The sequence below is a fragment of the Canis lupus genome, chromosome 2 (genome assembly GCF_011100685.1).
Source record: "Canis lupus familiaris isolate Mischka breed German Shepherd chromosome 2, alternate assembly UU_Cfam_GSD_1.0, whole genome shotgun sequence".
In the NCBI taxonomy this organism is placed as follows: Eukaryota; Metazoa; Chordata; class Mammalia; order Carnivora; family Canidae; genus Canis; species Canis lupus.
This window is the reverse complement of record NC_049223.1, coordinates 60,334,911-60,355,011: the sequence shown is the minus strand read 5'-3', so window position 1 is coordinate 60,355,011 and position 20,101 is coordinate 60,334,911. Positions and strand designations below refer to the sequence as shown.

At 42.4% G+C, this 20,101-nt stretch overlaps 1 long non-coding RNA gene across 4 annotated transcripts in view; it reads right to left on the bottom strand.

Moving 5' to 3' along the window:
• Positions 1–269: 269 nt before the first annotated feature.
• The window catches only part of LOC102155218, a 43,600-nt gene continuing 23,768 nt past the window's right edge, over positions 270–20,101 (bottom strand). For 2 of the 4 annotated variants that reach the window (XR_005355747.1, XR_005355745.1), the window contains 6 exons: positions 19,306–19,377; positions 18,247–18,353; positions 14,959–15,093; positions 13,653–13,791; positions 9,530–9,662; positions 270–483 (listed from right to left, as the gene is read on the bottom strand). This is a non-coding gene — a long non-coding RNA (uncharacterized LOC102155218). Of the gene's footprint in view, positions 484–9,529; positions 9,663–13,629; positions 13,792–14,958; positions 15,094–18,246; positions 18,354–19,305; positions 19,378–20,101 lie in introns of all 4 variants that reach the window. The other 2 variants (XR_005355746.1, XR_005355748.1) reach the window with 2 other exon arrangements.

Genomic DNA, 20,101 nt, shown 5'->3' with positions numbered 1-20,101 from the left:
ATAGTTTGCCAAACCTGGTCTAGACAACCAGCAAAGCCTTGACTTCTAGTATTTACCATTTTCTATAGTGTAAACACCCCCACTGTGGCTGATGTCAGGCTACGCATGTAACGTCACCGAGTGTAGAGCTGGGGAAAGATGAATGAATACCAGTCACCTTTATAAGGCCTTTCCATCATACAGATATAATAATCTCAATAACTTAGATCATAGTAAAATGTAATAAAATAATTAGGAAGGTCTGAGTTTTAAGTATTTATCGACTTTGTCTTGATATCATTTCTTTAATTGTAAGTTTATAAAGTTTACTTTTTAATAATATCTTTAACCCAAGAGTTCAAACGTGAAACAGAGAAACCAGGATCCAAAGATATCACAACAGTAGATCAAAGTTTGGAAAGGGATTAATGGCATCTTCAGGAATTGTAGTTTAAAATTCCAATGTATTAGACAAGTCCTTTTTGAAATGGTAATGCCTTGTACCTGAGTAGAAAAGACAATTAAGATAATGTGTTAATTTTCCCCTTGAATCTGACAGTAATATTTTGATCCTGTTAATTATCCGGAGAACAGAAAATGTATATAATGTGAGAGCTCTGTGCAGAGCTGACATGCTCGCTGCCTGGTTAAGTAGGCACACTTATCCTATAATTAGCTGCTTGGAATGCAATTTCCATCCTTTCCTAAATACACCCACTAAAAAATAAACCAATGTGGCGTTTCAGAGCGGCTCCAATCCGGTTTTACCCCCTGGGAAAGCAGCCAATGATTATTTACTAAAAGTTATCCTCCTTTCAAAACTATCAGAAAATAGCAATCGTTCGCTAATGATTTCTGGCAGGTGAGGGTAAATCAATGCCTCAAGAACAGCGAAAGACCATGTCATTAGGGCTCCAGCACGCTTGCCTTCTCTGAGGGATAAACTTATCGATGTCGCTAACTGAGCATTTTAATGAGAGTTCATTACAAAAGGGCAACCTTTTAAGTGGGCAAGTCAATCCATAAGGGGGAGAAATGTGGACCCCAAATCATTCTCATACTGGCAAAGAGGACTTTCTAGAGAATTTTATGAGTTTCAGGACATACTCTTCTGAGTAGAAAGTGTGGCCCATGTAGTCATATATTTCAAAAGATACATGTTTTTAAGATTTTAAAATTTGTTTTGAAAGAGAGAGAGAGAGCACATGGGGCAGAGGGAGAAGGAGGCAGAGGGAGAAGGAGAGAGAATATGAAGCAGACTCTGTGCTGAGCCCGACCTGGGGCTCGATCTCACGACCGTGGGATCACGACTGGAGCCGAAACCAGGAATTGGAAGCTTAACCAACTGAGCCACCCAGGTCTCGTAGAAAGATATTTTATATTTACTCTTTTAAAACAACCTGCAAAATAAATAAATAAATAAATAAATAAATAAATAAATAAATAAATAAAAAATAAAAAAATAAAAAATAAAACAACCTGCGCCAACACCTCTCTGGGAGAGCTAGTGAAGGAGGTGAGTACTTCCATTAGGATGGTGGCATTTGGTCCATGACACTGTGACACTCTGTATCTACCCATGGTATTCAATATGTCCTTATAAATCACAAACACTGCTGCTCAGTCAGTTTTATTCCTATCACACATCTGCAGGTCTGATATCCTCTGGTATTTTTTTTTAAAGATTTTATTTATTTATTTATTCATAGAGACACAGAGAGAGAGAGAGAGAGGCAGAGACACACGCGGGGAGAAGCAGGCTCCATGCAGGGAGCTCGATGTGGGACTTGATCCCAGGACTCCAGGATCACACCCTGGGCTGCAGGCGGCGCTAAACCGCTGCGCTACCCGGGCTGCCCTCCTCTGGTATTTTAAATAAGCATGTTAGGGTAGAAACAACACCAGGTCTGGAGTTAAAACATCCAGGTTCGGGTTCTAAGTCATTCTGTTTCTAATCATAGGACCTCGAAAAAGATATGTAAGTGTTCTGGCTCTCAGGCGTCCACAGCTATGAAAAGGACCACGAGACAATCAAGGACATTTATCTTCTAGACCACCGTGCAAGGGTAAGGGCTTGCTACTTTTGCCTTTGGCTCCCCACACAGAGGGCCTCGTTCATACAGGGGCTCACAGATCTGCAGAATGAATGCATGCATGCTTTTCTTCTTTTAATAATCATCCATGTAGAATATAGAGCTTGAGATAAAATGTACCCAGGGAGCCTGGCAGCGTGGGTTCAGATGTCAACTTTGCTATTCACTCAGTGGCTAGGTGATCCTGGGGGAAGTTTCTTAATCTCTCACTGCCTCAGTTCCTTATCTGTGAAATGGGAACGTGATCATGGTTCTCCGTTGGATTGTTAGGAAGGTAAAATGAGTTAATATGAGTAAGTTTCTCAGCACAGTTAGTGCTACACAAGTGTTAACTATCATGGCTTCCATCACTAGGACAGAGAATTTGCCAAACAATATACCATGTTCCATGTCCCACATTCAGCGCTTATTATTTCATGGATCTGTTTCTGCTAGGAATTATATTAATAAGAGAATGTAGGAGTGCCCAGGTGGCTCAGTCAGTTGGGCATCCAACTCTTGATTTCAACTCTCGTCATGATCTCAGGGTCCTGAGATCAAGCTCTGTGTCAGGCCCCGTGCTCAGTGGGGAGTCTGCTTTAACCCTCTCCCTCTGCTCCTCCCCACTGCTCATGCTCTCTCTCTCTCTCTCTCACAAATAAATAAATGAATAAAAGCTTTTTGAAAATGTAGTTTTTCCTTTACATCTTGCCTGGGTATGCAAGTCTTGATTCAGATGCGTCACTGCATCATTTGCCCTCCTTCTTCCTCTTTCTGTGACTTGCATGTGCTCATGAAATTCTTGTAATGAGTTACATGAGCACTGGTGAGGGTCTCATTACCAGGATCCCATGAGCACTGATGAGGATCCCATTACAAGGATCCAGTAAGCACTGGTGAAGATCTCATTACAAGGATCCCATGAGCATTTGTGAGCCTGGGGCTTGGCTTAGACCAAGGGGTTGGGGTTATGTTGCCTTGATTAATAATGATCACAGTGGAGGATTAAGTAAAGCAAGTTTTGTTCAGATTGGAGGCAATAGGAACAGTTTCATAGAGCAAACAGGTTTTTTGTTTTTCATTTTTCAATGTCCAAACATGGCATGTGGCCCCATGTCCCTGACAAGGTGAGGCCAAGAAGGAGGGAGGAAGTCCAGCTCCTATCTGGGGTTTTTTTCTTCAATCAAAGCCAAAGCTCCACCTTCCAGGCCAAGTGGGCGATTGCCCACCTTCTCTTCACCCCTCTCTCAGGGCTGTGTGCCCAAAGGGAAACAATCCATCACCTGCACACCTGTGATGCCACGCTCTCATGTTCCTTCCTTCAGCCTTCACTCCATCTCCAACATTCCCTCAGTCCGATGTCCCTTGAATCCAGCATTTATGTTTTCCATCACTCATTCATTCAAACATTTATCGAACACATGCTGTGCACCTGCCTCCATTCTGGGCCATGGGAATGCAATAGTAAACTAGACAAAACTTCTGTCCACATGAAGTTGACAGCCAACCAGCTCCAGGTCATGTCGAGGCTGCTGGACTGCAGACCACACTTTGGGCGGCAAAGTATCTGGATCCCTTCCAGATGCTGCATCCTCAAAATGAAAATGCATTGGGGCACCTGGGTGGCTCAGCAGTCGAACGTCTGCCTTCAGCTCAGGTTGTGATCCCAGGGTCCCGGGATCGAGTCCTGCATCAGGCTCCCTCAAGGGAGCCTGCTTCTCCCTCTGCCTATTTCTCTGCCTCTTTCTGTGTCTCTTATGAATAAAAAAAATAAATAAAATCTAAAACAAAAAATGAAAATGCATTTTTTTCATATATGTCACATCTCTCCTGGTGGTACTTGGTGCAGTGGTGGATTCAAAGTCATCAAGGCACAGAACACGCTCCTGGTGCCCACAAGTTCTCCCTGGTACTCTTCAACTCCACTTTCAGGGAAAGGACATGGAAGGATGTTTTTTCTTTAGCCATATTTCCTACTATAAAAGTAAAGACCTTATCTCCTGATAGAGGTGACAGATGAAAACTTAATTTTAGGACAGAGGGACCTCACAGGTAGTCCTGAAATCACACCATGGCAACATCTCTTATTTTTCTGCCTACCTTCATGCACTGAGCATTTGATTTGTGCCTACATTGTGCCAGGCATAGTGCAACCAGCTAGGAATTTAGTGGCTAAGAACCTAGACAAAACCTCTGTTCTCATGGAGCTGGGAATCCCATGGATCATGGGGAAGCCTGACCTGGTCTAGGGGCTCAGGAAAGCTTTCCTCACCCAAACAATGCTGGTGTTGAGATCTGAAACCTTCTGAGGATGGTTTAACCAGGGAAAGGGCAGGGTCTAAACAGGGAGTAGTATGTGCAAAGGCCCAGTGGTAGGGGGAAAAGGTAAAGGGTTTGAGAACTAAATGGCAAGAAGTGGAAAAGATAAGGAGGGTGTGGGAGATGGGGCTGGAGAGGATGCAAACCAGGCAGGTCTCCTTAGGTCCCTGGGGGCTTCATCTAAAGAGCAGTAAGAAGCTTTAAAAGGATGTAAGTAGGAACATAACCAGGTCACTCTGGCTGCAGTGATTTTTAAAGGTCAGTCAGGGCCTTCTGTGATGGTTTAGGCAAGGAATGAGGAAGCTGAGTCCAGAGGTTATGACTGGAATAATCAATGGGCCTGAGAAGCAGATGTTCTGGCCCTCAGGCCATCACTGGGCTGTACCTCCCCTGGTACAGGCAGGTATATACCTTCCTGTCTTCTTTCTTTGAAGGCAGGGGCCTCCCTAGAGTCTAGTCCATTGTCTGACTTGATCCTAAGTAGCTCTGATCCAGATAGTGAGACAAACACAGAAATGAAACTGCTGGAGAAACTGCAAAGCATTGAATGAAAATGATTGCAAGGTTAGTAGAAATTAGGTATGTGAGTGCTGAAAATCTATGGGGTAGTGACATGATTAAGAAGGGCCAAATTTTTAACTGGAAACACATAGGGACTCTCATAAGAGGCCATGCCATCCCCAGCAAGAAAACTGGTTGGTGTCCCATTAGCCTGTTATAGCCCTTAGGCCTCTTTTGTTAGGCCTGCACTGGGCTCAGTAATGTAGCATTAAAAAAAAAAAAAAAATTGAGTTAAATTAGATGCCAGTATGTATGTATGTATGTATGTATGTATGTGTTTGGATTTTATTTATTTATTCATGAGAGACACACAGAGAGAGGCAGAGACACAGGCAGAGGGAGAAGCAGACTCCCTGCGGGGAGCCTGATGCAGGACTCGATTCCAGGACCCCAGGATCACACCCTGAGCCAAAGATAGACGCTCAACCACTGAGCCACCCAGGTGTCTCAGTTTTGCCAGTTTTTAAATAATATAAAACATTGGGAGGCTTAGTATTAAAAAAAATCTAAATTTCCAAATCCCATGGGGGATGGGGACAGCCATGAGGTGCCATCCCCGGGGCTGCACATCAGCATCTTTCCTTGGCTGGGCTGCGTATCCTGCTTCCCAGTCAGCACGGGATTTCCCCTGGTTCTTTGCTGTCCCCCAACACAGAGGCTGATGCCTGTTGCTCTGTGTTGTCATACCTGTGACATGGTTCTCTGGGCAAAGAGGAACGTGACCTCATCATCTCCCCACAACTTCTGCCTTTTGCCTATTTGGGGGTCAGCACTGTTCATCCTTGGACTCGGGTTGAGGAGGGCAGAGAAACTGCCCAGAATGCTGGAATCTGAATTATGATTTCTCTTTCTTGTGTCTTGGTTAAGCAGACTTCTATAGGTATATTTAAAAGATTGAAGGGCACCCGAGTGGCTCAGTTCGTTAAGCATCTGACTCTTGATTTCAGCACAGGTCATGATCTCAGGGTTGTGGGATCAAGCCCTGAGATGGACTCTGTGCTGAGCATGAAGCCTACTTAAGATTCTCTCTCTCTGGGGCAGCCTGGGTGGCTCAGTGGTTTAGCGCCACCTTTGGCCCAGGGCATGATCCTGGAGTCCCAGGATCGAGCCCCACATCAAGCTCCCTGCATGGAGCCTGCTTCTCTCTCTGTCTCTGTCTCTATCTCTGTCTCTCTCTCTCATGAATAAATAAATAAAATCTTAAAAAAAAAAAAAAGATTCTCTCTCCCTCTGCCCCAACCCTCTCCATGCTCTTGCGTGCATGTTTCTGCACTCTCACTCTCTTTCCCTCTCAAAAATAAAGCAAAAATTAAAAAATCTAAACACCAGTAGTCCTTTTTTAAGCAGCAAAATGGTTGGAACAGGCTCCGTTGTCAGGCAAAATGTAACTTCTTTCTCTACGTCATTGATTTTTCAATCAAGAGATGATCATAAGTAATTGCCTCATGGAAATAGGTGAACATTTCTGTTGCTCATAATTGAGTTATTACATTTAAAATTTCGGTTTGACAGAAGACTAAAACATACTAGCTAAGAGGCACAAAGGAGAAGACTAATAAGTTGAAATCAGGATCCAGAAGAGGTACCTGCCTCCCCATGTTCACTGTAGCATTCATATAGCCAAGACATGGAAGCCACCTAGATGTCCATCGATGGACAAATAGTAAAGCAGATGTGATATGTACATATAATGGAATATTATTCAGCCTTTAGAAAGAAGAAAATCCTGCTACTTGCAACAACATGGATAAATCTGGAGGGCATTATGCCAAGGGAAATAAACCAGACACAGGAGGACAAATACTGCATGCTCTCACTTATATGAGGAATCTAAAATAGTCATACTTTATAGAAGCAGAGACTGGGATGGCAGTTGCCAGAAGCTGGGGTAGAGAGGGGATGGGGAAGCATTCGTCAAGGGGTACAAACTTTCAGTAATAAAGAAGGGTTAGTCCTAGAGATCTGCCATATAGCATGGTGCCTAGAATTAACAATACTGTATTATACACTTAAAAATTGCTAAAAAATATATAAAGTGTTCCTATCCATAATAACAATGATGAGAACAATATAGAAGGCAGGAGGAAACTTTTGGAGGTAATGGATATGGTTATGGCCTAGATTGCAGTGATGGGTTCACAGATCTATACTTCTCTTCAAACACTTCAAGTTGTTTTACATTAAATATGTACAGCTTTTCATTCATCAATCATACCTCAATAAAGTGATTTTTTAAAAAGTATTTCTATCAGTACTATAATAACTTTTTTTTTTAATTCGAGAAGACCAGGTGTTGTTGAGAATAGTAGGGAATGGGGTACCCCTTCTTATATACTGCCGATGAGAATGTAAATTGGTGTCATCAGTTTGGAGAGCAACTCAATGGTCCTGGGGAAAGTTGACAATGCCTAGAGTTTAGGTCTAGGTCCCTGCCCCAGAGATACCCTCAGTTTATGTGCACAAGGAGACATCACCCCTGTTATGTTCCTTGCGGCCCTGTTTTTAATAGTGAAAAAGTAGAAACCACCTAAATGTCTTTGAGTAGAAAGATGCTAATGTCCTGGCTTCCAGAGAGTCCCAGAGTCTCAGCCTCGTCTATTCAGGGTGGGGACAATGGTCCCACAGAGGTTGCAGCAGAGCTAATGGCAGTAGCACAGGCCAGCTGACATGTCTTGCCCCATTAGGGACTATCTACAGGAAATAGTCATGCCTCTTAGAGACAGCATGGGCCAGATCGCCCACAATTCATCAACTCATAGCTTGTGTTCATATTCCTAACAACCAATCACATTATCAAAATGCAAGCAGGCATCTGAATTCAAACTATGGCATTGCCATCAAGCGATGTCTTTCTGTTTATATATTAGGATCTAAGGGTTTCAAGTGATTTAGGGGACGTTATTATTAAGTAGCATGTGTTAGGGAATCCTAGATCCCAAAAGAATGTTTTCCCAGAGACTCTCACTGGGGCACATAGTGTATTAGTAATAATTGCAATCATGGCTTGGGTTTATCACAAAATTGTTAAACCAGACCAAAAAAGGTAAAAAAAAAAAAAAAAGATGTGCAGCCACCAAAAACTAGTGGGAAAAAAACAAAACATTTTCAGCTCTTAGAGTTCTAAGGTTTAGTTTCCTAAGATTTTACTTATGTGAAACATCTTATTCCCATTGATACCAGATTAAGGAGGCCTCTATGCATTTTCTCAAATGAATCAAGCATTGTTTCATTGTTTCTCAAAGCATTTTTAAGAGCGTGGTGACAGAGGAAATGTCTGAATTTGAAAGGAAGTCTTAAGGGGTTGTGAAGTCTCAGGAAAGTTCTTAAATGACCTAACCAGATGTTTTGAAGTCTGATACACCCTTAACCCAAACTGAAATTCACAACAAAGTCAAAAGTAATAGAGTCAAATTGATTCCAAAATGTCTTTTCTAACAAATCTGTTTACACCCATTGACTTTAATGGGGCCTGATTCCTACTTGGGAGAGATTATATGGCCATGGAAACAATGAGATGCATAATAAAGTTTGAAGATGGAATAAAACCTAAAACTCGGGTAAATTCTTAGTGTTGGCGAAATTGAGAATCCACATTTCTGAGGCTACACAGATGGCTTATGTTGGAATCCCAGCTCTGCCACTTGCTTGTGATGACCCTTTTGTCCTTCAGCTTTCTTATCTGTAAAATGGGGATAAGAATGATACCCAGCTCTCTGGGATGTTGTATGGATTAAATAAGACAGTGCAGGGAAGAGCTAGTAAACGTAGTAGATGATCAGTAAATCTTACCTATTGGAATCCTTTTATTTTATGTATTTCTTAATGTTACTTATATTATTGAGACAGTGAAGTCATGGACAAACTGGGACTTGTCTTTTTATATTGACATGGAAGACATTTAAAATTTTAACAATATTATTGAAGGAAAAAGAGGTTCTCTAGATATCTTCACCTAAGAAACAAAATTCCTGGGGGAAACTGAGTGCCTTTCATTGCTTTGTTCACTTTGTGCACAGGACATACCTCAATTTGAAAGGGCTTGGTTTGGTATAAAGCGTTTGAGACATGAAGCGAAATGTAGAGACAGAGTCAAAACAAAATGGTGCTGAGTTGCCCTGGATGAATAGGACCTTTAAGGACTCAAAAGAACACCAGGCTGGGCTCCGGAGACCTGACTGCATGGTGGCTTTCCGGCTAACTTGACAGGTGACCCTGGGCGAGCACGACACTTTGGGTTCTCTGGACCTCCACTTGCTCACCCCCCAAGAGAGTTGAACTAAATGGCCAATGGGCTGTAACTGCTTGTAGGAAGCTGTGATATCTGGCTGTTCCCAGGGAGATCTGACTCTGGACTTGACCGGGAGCAGCCCCCTGCTCCAGTCCAGAGTCAGCCAGGCACCCCCTCCACCCCAGCTACCTTCTCACTTCCTGCCATTGGGCTCAGGGCCCCCCGGGTGTGAGGATGCCCACAGGTCAGCCCAAACCCCTGGCCACCCTGGGAGGAACAGTGCTGCTGACTCCAATTCAGTCCGTGTGCCTGTCTCACACAAAGCCCTGTTTATCCCACTGGAGAGGAGGGTGGAAACCACTTTACTTACAGCAGAGCTGAGGAAATAAATATTCGAGAAGCAATATAGCTCATTATTTTTGAGGACTCTGGAATGAAAGTCCAGGCTAGAAAAACAGCACAACAACCGCTAGCATTTCCATTCTGAATATATGCCAGAAGCTCTGAAATAAAGATAGTGCGATTTGTTTATTATTCCTTCTCTTTAAAACCTGCATTAATTCTGATTTCTATTTAAATAAGAATGATTAAATTTTATCAGCTGAGATGGAAATATTGTGATAAACACTGGCTCGTGGCCAAACTAATCTCCCAAGCCCACAGCTTACGGCCATTGTCTTGTATAGATATTTGAATGGCAATGGGCTTTTATCAGTATTTCTAAAGGCACTCATTTAATTATGTGGTTGTAAGGATTTTCAAAACCCAAAAGAATACCATCAATACATATTCATTTCTTGGATTAATTCGACATTAACATCAGAAAATATTGTTATTTAAAGGATGCTCATACTTGTTTTTGCTCTTGCAAAAAAAGAAGGTATCCAATTCTGGTCGCCACGACGTCTTTGAAATGTTCTGTTTAAGTCAAACTAGGAAAATGCAATGCAAGGAGGTAAGGCTGGAATTTAGAATTATAGGGATTACAAGAAGGACTCAGAAACTTCATAAGTGTTTAATAAAGAGGTATACTTCACAGAGGTTGGACCATGACAAGGAAACAGAATCTCTGATCTAGGAATTTTGGACATGTGCGTGGATCTCGTCAATCAAATATAATGTATCTGAAAGCCTCAGGAAAAAAGGTTCAAGGGCAGGAGCAGTCTACCTACACAGAATGTTCATACTTAGAAACCCGAGTGATCTAGATTTCATTCCTACGGGGGATACTACATTTCTTCAAGAACTGATTAAAGATGCAACAATACATCCGACACCTTCAGCACTAATCATGCTTCCTCCAAAGCAGATCTTTATATTTCAATTATGATGAATCTGCTTTTGTGAAGCGAAGACTCACAGTCTACCTTAAGCTTGGGATTTCTTCTTGTGTCAGGGTGGGGGACTGGGACAAATGCATTCATTGGAATTGAAATCCATATGATCTGTGTCTACAAAGTCAACTACCAGTCACTTGGTCTCTCTCTCTCTCTCTCTCTCTCTCTCTCTCTCTCGCTCTCCTTTTTTTTTTTTTTTGCTTTGCTTTCAATCTGACCAAACTACCAGGCAATTCTTCCTGTGTTGATTATTTGAGGGAAGGAGTGGGGATGGGAATTGGCTAGAGAGAGAAAAGAAATAGAAGGTGGGCAGTTTGCCTGTCTTGTGAAGACTGCTCTGTTTTTATGTTGCTCAGCTGCCCTGGTTGGTGCGGGACTGACAAGTTTCCTGGGACAAGGCATTTTCAGTACTAAAACCAGGAAAGTCCTGGGCAGAAACAGGATGGTTGGCCATTCTATACTAGTCTTCTTTTGATCTAGACTTCCAGGTCAAGCCTTTTAAAGGCTCAAACAAGCTGAGAAGAGTGACATTTAGATCTGATAGAGGATTATAGAAAGGTACAATCTGTCACAGCATAAATACTAACGAACGTGCATGGAGGAAATTTGTTATATAGGATGAGAGAAGTAAAAGCGACTTTAGAAGCTATTTCCTGCAGAGTATGCTCAGTGCAACACAAATTCCTTGGGATGATACTCAATTTTATGTGAAAAATGGTTCGGAGACAGCATAAATTTATGCCACTTAAAAAGGCCGTTTTACTGCAGGACTTCTCTGAGCCTTTAATAAACTAGTCTGCATTAAGTAACAGTATGTTGTTAAACATGTTTGGCTACAGAATCCTTTCTACCAGGGATCATCTTATGATATGAGTGTCTGGGAGATCCTACTTTAGAAAGCAACTGCTCTAGGCTAAATTCCTCGGGTTTTTTTTTTGTTGTTGTTTTGTTTTTTTAAGATTTTATTTTTTTAAGTAATCTCTACACCCGGTGCAGGGCTTGAACTCAAAACCTCAAGATCAAGAGTCACATGTTCTACTGACTGAGCCAGCTGAGTGCCCCAAATTCCTCATTTTAAATATGGGAAGTACTCAGATCAGTGTGGTAGGTTCCAGACAAGACTGGCACTACACTGATTTCTCAGAATTAATATGCAGAAGAAGCACCCAGGGCCTCCTGTTCAGGGGCATTCTGATTCCATAGGTCTAGGGGGAGGCCTGAGATTCTGTCTTTCGAACCAGCTGATGTTGATGCTGCCAGGGACCACACTTTGAAAAAAAGAAGCAAGAAAGTGGGATGCCAGTCTTTATGCTTGTCCCACGCCAGCGCATTGTAGCCTCTTTGAAAGTGGAACTGGCTGGCGCTTCTGTCAAAGCAGTACCCTTGCCTCATCCTGGTTTCAGTTGCTGAGTTTATATCTCTAGTTCTTCAAAGCTACTTGCTAGATTGATAGAAGCGCATCAAGATTAAGGAAGTATTTCCTGGCCCCTAAAATAAATTTCCTCTTTGCTGTATTAGAAATTAGAAACAGATAAAGCTTTTGACCAGAGGTCCTGTATAGAAATTCAAATAAAAAAAAATCACTCAAAATAACTGTTTCATTGAGTCCAGCCAATAAAAAAAAAAAAAAAAAAAAAAAAAAATGCCTTCCGTGGTCATTTGCATGTATTTTTCAATTCTGCTGGGAAAACATGGCATGCGTCTAACCAAAATTGGTTCGATAATTGTGCAACTATCTGGCGATTGCCAAAATATGCATACAGTGTAACCACCAGATGCTCACTCAGCATGAAGATTCTATACTACAAGGAAAACATGCTCGTCCTGATGCTTTAAGAGCTTTTGGACCTGCGTGTATATAATCCCTGCAGCCTTTTATTTGTGGATGGTGCTAGGAAAAATCAGTTTATTGAAACTGTTTCAGTAGAATAGCCATATAGCTGGCTGATTTAGGGGCAGGGTACGGGATGGTTAAGGAGAAATGATTCCAAATGAAGAACACTAACTGGCTTCTTGATTAAGCTTTTGGCTCTTTAACAAATGGTTGTGGCATATTTCAAGGGGTAGACTCTGTCCTTATCTCCATGACATTGAACCACAGGTAAGCAGAATGGCACCTGAGCAAGGTAGGTCATCGATGGTTAACATATTATTCTCACTGGTGGGCCAGGCTCTCCCCCAGAAAAGGCTGAACTCAGACACCTGGCCCACCTGGCCACATCAGCTATTTGACCATCACCTCATAGATCTCAGCAGAAGGGGAGGAACTTCCCAGCCTCTGAATGGCCTGGAGATTGGGCCCCTGGACACTAGAAGCGTAATCTAACTGTAGATCGAAGTCCCAGGGAGCCTTCACTTGATGTCATGATCTCACACAGAGCAGAACTGCCAAGTCCCAACAATCAAGGCCTGCAATGAAGGCTTCACTCTGCTGCCCACTAAACAATGCTTCATTTTTGGTCTGTTCACTATAAAATGGGAAATAGTTTTGTCTTATAGGGTACAGGGTTAAATTAGAAAAATTTGCATATATTACATGCATATATTAAATGAGAAAATTGGGTATTTTACTTTGCCTATATTACAAGGCAGATGTTGACAAGGGTGAGCTATAGTTTAGGTTTGTATTTTTTTTTTTTTAATCATTGTAAATACACTTGAGACCCACTGCCCCACCTCCCTGGTAAGGGTTGAACTACACAATACAGCGGTTGTTAGCTGACTTTCTGGTTTCTCAATCAAACTTGCATCCTATTTTGCCAGTTTCATACATTCTCATCATAACGTGTGTCCTAAGATTAAATGGGCTTCTTCTAAACACCAGCTTCGTGAAGCACTGGGGAGATCAACAGTGAGTAAGATACTAGCCCTGTGTTCGAGGGTCCCTCATGGGCTCCTAGGGAGGTAGACACAGCAAGCAGTGATTATAAAACAGGCTGTAAGTCTGCAGGACAAGGAAAGAGGGTTAGCTCACCCAGCCTCTGTGGAGAGCCAGAAGAGGAGCCAGGGAAGTGTGAGGGAAGCTGTCTGGGGGAGGAAGCTCTCAGATCCCCTCCTCAATCTCCTCAACTGGCTCTTCTTCCAGCACCTAAAGTGACATACATACCCCACCCTTGATCCCTTCTCTTCTCACCTCATGCTCAGGAAATCTCATACCTCCTGTTCTGCATCTGCACTCCCAGCTTGACTCTTCTTGAAAGCCTCAAATTTGATGGCCTATGGGTCGGTTGGGTCTTCCAGAAAGCAGAGGCTAGAACAGAGTCCAGAGTTAGGACTCTGCCTGAAGGAGTCATGCCTGTAAAAGATAAAAGAGGATGTATCATTCAGACATTGCTGTGTAACCAATTACCCCATAGTCTCTATGGGTTGAGAACAAGGGTAGGAGGGAACTGGGCACATCTGACTTGTGGTCTCTCACAAGGCTGCAAAGTGTCAGTGAAGTTCTGGTCTTGTGTAAAGGCTCAGATGAGGAAGGATCTTCTTCCAGGTTCACTTGTATGGTAGTTGGCAGGACCCAGACTATTGCACTGAGGGCCACAGATGGTTGTAGGCTGCAGCCTACCTGAAATTTTTTGCCTCTCCGTAGGGCAGCTCACAATATGGCAGCCTGCCTTGTGGAAGTGAGCAAATGGGGGAGAAAGCAAGAGAGTGCTAGTAAAGTCATGGTCTTTGGTAACCTACTCTCCAAAGTGACTGCCCATCACTTTTGCTGATTTCTGTTTGTTGAAAATGAGTCACTAAGTCCAGCCAATATTCAAGAGAGGAGATGACACAAGGGCATGGATACCAGGAGGCAGGGATTATTGAGTGCCATCTTAGAAGGTGGCCTGGGACAAAGGAGGAAGCTGGACAGATTGGGGGGAAGCCACTGGGCCACAGTGCAGACCTGACAGTGATGAAGAGAGGAGAGGGGAGGAAGCAGGATAAGGAAGACAGAACCTCAGAACATGAGGTTCATCTGATAAAGTCATCTCAACAGGAAGCTTCAGAGCAAAGCTTGTACATTGATAAAGCTCCGCACTGGGCAAAATTGGCCAAGATCTGGGGACTCCCAAGAAAGAGCATGGGTGTTGGCTGAAAGCTGAGTGGATTCTGAAGGCCAGCAGCTGGAGGCTGTCAGGTAACTGCCTGGCTTGCTGCTGAATGGTGGGTTCTTCCTTGAAGGGCGACATGAGAGGCACACTTTCATGGCCACCACCTCCACAGTAGGCAGGTCAGTGTTTTGTACAATCTAGAAGCTCATCAAATGCTTCCACCAAATGCCTATCAAATGTATAAATTGTTAATGATGCTTACAAAAATATCAGTTATGTATTATTTATATGAGATGAATATTCATCATCATATTGAGACTGTTGCCAGACACACAGTCAACCAACAGGGGCATCTGATCACTTGATACATCTCACAAGTTGAGTTCTTTCCTACTTCCTCTAAATGATCCTGGCTTTGTGCACACAACCTCAGAAAAGGAGCAGTGTGGACCAACGTAGATCTCGATCTGATGGGTCTCTCTGGCTTTTGGCCTTCTAAGCTCTTTAGTGAGAAGAGAAGCTCCCCAAAGTGCTGGAGGTTGGAGTCAGGTCAGGCCTCCTACCTGTGGGAAACACACCATTAAGCCTCAGGAAGAACATGTTTCAATTTATACGTGATTAAATCTGACTTCCCCCATCAGCTCTTTCACACTAAAGTGTGCCGCTCACACTTCCAGGAAGAACCCACCATTCAGATTGTCTGTTCAATGCCAATTACTCCTCTATACAATGAGCTCCATGAGAGCAGGAACAAGGCTGTGGGTCCCCATCATTTAGTACTGGACTGGCAGAAATGTAGCGACTCAATGAGCAAATGAGTAGGGAGATGAGTTTGATCTGTTTTGAAAATCTAGATTTTCATGGATCAGACTTACTCTGGCAAGAAGGTGCCTGCATATTCCCAGATCCCTCTTGAGGACAGACACCAAAAATTTATCTCACTCAAGGGCTCTGTAATAATGTGTCCAGTTTAGTCAACTTGATAGCAAGGTGACATTTTTGTGGTAACTTCACCTGCTCAAAAGCTTTCTAAAATATATTAATCTAGCTATCCTGTCAACCTATATTCATTAAGCACCTAGGGTGTGCCAGTCTGAAAGAGATTAATGGTTGGTTGATTGACTCTCTTTCACCCAACTTACCATTTATTCTCCTTTTGGTTTTTTATTTACTTTTTTATCCATCCACATATTTATTCATTCACTTATGTGCACCATACCTTACTCCGATATGGATTGAAGGTGGTTTATAGAGACTCATAAACTACACTGCTATAATATAAATATGAGTAGGTGAAAAATGAAAAGGAAAAGGCATAAACTCAGTACACACGGGCTGAAGTAGGAATAATTCTTGGCAAAAGAATGACGGACTGGACTCTCATGATCATGGCAGACGCTCGGGTATAAGACAGTGCAATAGATCTACTATAAAAAAATTCATTGTGGACAGTTTTCTTCATTTAAACATTGGAATAGTCCTTTCTTTCTCATGTTTGTGTGTGTTTTGGGGTGCTTAGAAGAGCTCAAGGAGCTCATTCATTCTTTTTTTGTTTTGTTTTGTTTTGTTTTCTACTTTTCTTGTTCTTGTATTTACTGAGTACTAGCTGCATGCTAGGCCCTGAGCTCAGTATCATGGCACTAAGGAGAAGGATGCTGAGTGCGTGTTTCTTCCTGTGAAAAGAGCTCCAGGTCAGAGAGTGAAAAGACTTGAATCTTGCTCATGGCCCTGAGGTTGCATTACTATCAGGTCTTGGCCAAGTTCATCCCGGTCTCACTGGGCCTCCATGTCCTCATGTAAAAATGATGATCTTGAACATCCTTAACTAGATGTAAAGTTACGTTCTATAGGACAAAGTGGGCAGAAGTAAAACAATTCAGCCATTCTCTCAGTCTCGTCCAACAGTTTGGATTAGCATAGCTTGGGGCAAATAATCAAGATCTCCTGGAAAGTGCATTTTTGGTGTTTTATCCTCAGCTGGCATGCACACCACATGGGCGTGTTCTGCTAACAAAACCCCAAAGCACGATTACCTGATGGACCCTCTAAAGATATGTTGACCAGAAAGATAGGTGCTTCTACAACAAAAGTTATCTCTCAGCATTCTCAAGGACTCAAATGAAAACATCCTATCTAAAAAAGAATAATAATTGCTAGCACTAATTGAGCTTTGCAAAGGCCAGGCCTTCTTCTCAACATTAGATAATGCATCATCTCATTTCATTCCAGCAATAAACCTATGAGGCAAGTTTTCACTATTGCCCCTATTTTATGCCTAAGGTCAACATGGCACAGAGAAGCTTTAAGGACAACATCCCATGTGGCAGACTGGAGGTGTGAATCCCGCAAGTCGGGCCTGGAAGAGGGATCTCCCCTTCTCACTCAACCACATCTCCTTCCAGAGTGTCATACCTGTGGGCCCCTGGGTGCTCTGCTAGGTTGTGGCTTAATTTTTAAAAAAAACCAACAGGCCTTACCTCTCATGTTTCTGGTGCTTCTAGCTAAGAAAATAATCTAAATTCAAACAGATACGGGAGATGCTTTCTAGAGAAAAAGAGCCCAACTTCTCAACCTTCACTCTCATTCTTTCCAACTCCAACTAAATACTTTTAATTCTCAACACTAAAGTACATGAAGATACTTGTACTCCACATCCGGGGCTGGTGAACATTTTCTACGAAAGGCAGATGGTAAACGTTTTACATCCTGGGGACCAAAGGGTCACTGTTATAACTACTCAAATCTGCTTTTGTAGTGAGAAAGCACCCAACAGTTAAACAAATAGGCATGGCTGGATTCCAATAAAACTTTATTTATGGACGCTAAATTTTGAATTTTATATGATTTTTATGTGTCATGAAATATTATTCTTCTTCTGATTTTTTTTACAGCCATTGAAAAATGTGAAAACCATTCCTACCTTTGAGGATGAACAAAAATGGGCAGTGGGCTGAATCAGGCCCACGGGCTATTGTTTGCAAAATGGCCCCAAACCACTCACTCATACTCTGTTATCTAATTTCTTCGCAATATTTATCTACGTTTTCTTGGTCGAACTTTTTCTTTCTTTCTTTTTTTTTTTTAGAGATTTAAAATTTTATGTCAATAAATATTTAAGCATCAAGAAGATTAAATCCCACATCTGCGCTGGCTGCCAATAAGCAGGAGTCAGAGCCATTTGTCTATACTTGTTTTGAAATGCAAGCCCAAGACAAAGTAAAATGCATTCCCAAATATCTACAAATGCACACATGAAATATAGGTGTATTTTAAAGAATAACCTAACAGAAAGTACTTTAAATTTCACAGCCTTTGCTAATGCAGGCAGCTAATCCTATTTACATTCATATTAGCCTTGGTATCTTTTTCCCTAAGATTTACCTATTTGTATGCTTGCATGAGTTAAACTGCCTTTTGCATGATATCAGTACTTTTGTAATTTAAATCTATAAAAGGCAATTTCTTTTAAATATACTTCCTAACAGTGGGTGAAAGAAGCACCAAAGTTATTTGAGAGCTGTACACCTCAGTAAACATGTGCGCTGAACTCCAGGCAATGTGCAGAATGCAGGAATTAATCTTCTACTGTAGAAGTGGAACAGAAAATAAAATCAAGGCTGAGAAAGAAATAGCCTTTGAAAAGGGCCAGTTTGGGCTGTTATCGAAGGAAATGGTGTGTTTTAGAACTGGTATTTAGACAAGGAAAACTTTCTCACCTCCCAAAAGACTGTTGAGTAGGCTTTCCTCCTGGGGACTCTTTACATCCAAAATCACGTTAGCCACTCGATAAGCAAGCTTTACAATTTAATGTTGGTGTTGGCTGCTAAAGAGAACATGGTGGGCCAGTTGGTGGCCAGGGAAAATTTTCAGATGTCAATTGTGACCCCCCGCCATGGGACACAGGAAGTAAGCTGTATGTAATGGAGGGGGCAGGGGGTGAGGGGGTGAGGGGGTGAGGCTCCAAAGCTATAGAACACATTGTATCCAGTGGGAGTTACATTCATCCCTGGCACCATTCCTGTGAAGTGCTCACCTTCACCACTTCCAGTTGACATAAATGAGATGCAAATAGGTTAATATATAATCTTGCCCCAAAGAAGTAGTGTTTTCCCGCTATGTAGGACATAACACATCAACACACTTCTTTTCTAAGCAGGGCTGGGATTTTCCTAGCAAAAAGTAACAGTGCGTGAAATCAGAGGGGGGCGGGGGCATTTCCAGATGCATGCCCTCACTTCTGGCTACATTGAGCATCTGGTCCCAAGAGAACTGGCCCTTGGGTTCACTTCCTCTGACTCAGGCCAGGGCACACTTTCCAGAGCTTACCAGGTCACTGGCTTGGGCTTGAGGGAACCCGTTTCAAACCTCAGTCTCCCACTGAAAGTAACCCCTCTATGAAACCAGGAAAATTCAATGTTTTAAACTTTGTATCTGGAGCAGTGGATTGGTCAGACTTGGGGCCTGAGGCTCACACAGAACTACCCCTCCACCCAGTTGCAGGCAGACCTAGGGAAGGGAATGTCCCTCCAACTGATCTCTAAACTTTGCCATTCCCCCTTCCTGTGGCTGTAAGTCCTATACAACCTGAGTGTCTGGATGGAAAGGGGGCATTCTGCTTACTACCCAGTTAATTACACAAAGCTCATGACTACTGAAGTCCACAGGCACACACACACACACACACACACACACACACACACACACACAAACCCACCACCCTGAAAGGAGCCATTATAAATGTTTCATGTGGAACTTTCACAACCCATCAGACTCACCAGAGTTTTCAAATTAACTCCCTTTCTGCCCAAGGGGATCGCTCTGAAAGAGATTTCTCCAGCCTGGAACCTCTGCAAGAAAATGCTGAATTTGAAACAGAATGCAAATAATGCATTTTGACTCCCTAATCAACAAATGGGATCAACTTGAATTGATTAAGAACCTTTGAAATTAGCTGTCTTTAATTCCCTCCATGGCCTGCTGCTGGTACTCTGAAGACAGGAGGTGTGTGTGTGTGTGTGTCTGTGTGTGTGTGTGTGTGTGTGTGTGTGTCACGTGCGTCTCTGTGTACTTAGAGTGGAGGTTGAGGAGTTGGGTCTCATTTTCTTCCAAAGCTCGTAAGATGGTCTTTTTTTAAAAAAAAAAAAATTATTTTAATGGTGACACAACTCTAAGAAAGAAGGCATTCACCTGGTGCAATTATATGGCTTTTCGTGAAGTGCATTTCCAATAGTTACTTGGCTGCATGAAACCTGCACAACTTCAGTGAAAAAAAAACATAAAATCTGAAATGAATGTATAAATAATATGCAACTGTCTAGACAGTATAGGGCACTTGCAAAGAGAGCAGGTCGGGAAAAAATTGTCCATCAGTCAGACAACCATAACTGATTCTGATGCTAACTAATGGTGCAGATATTCAGCATTCTCTCTATGCGAAAGGCTTCGCTGAGCATTCGTTCTTCCCAAGCCAGTGGTCTTCTACTTATCTAGTGCTTTATGCAGCCTTTGGAAAATGCACTTGCTATTTAAACATTAAAATTAATGCCCAAAGAATAGCGGTTGAGCAAGGGG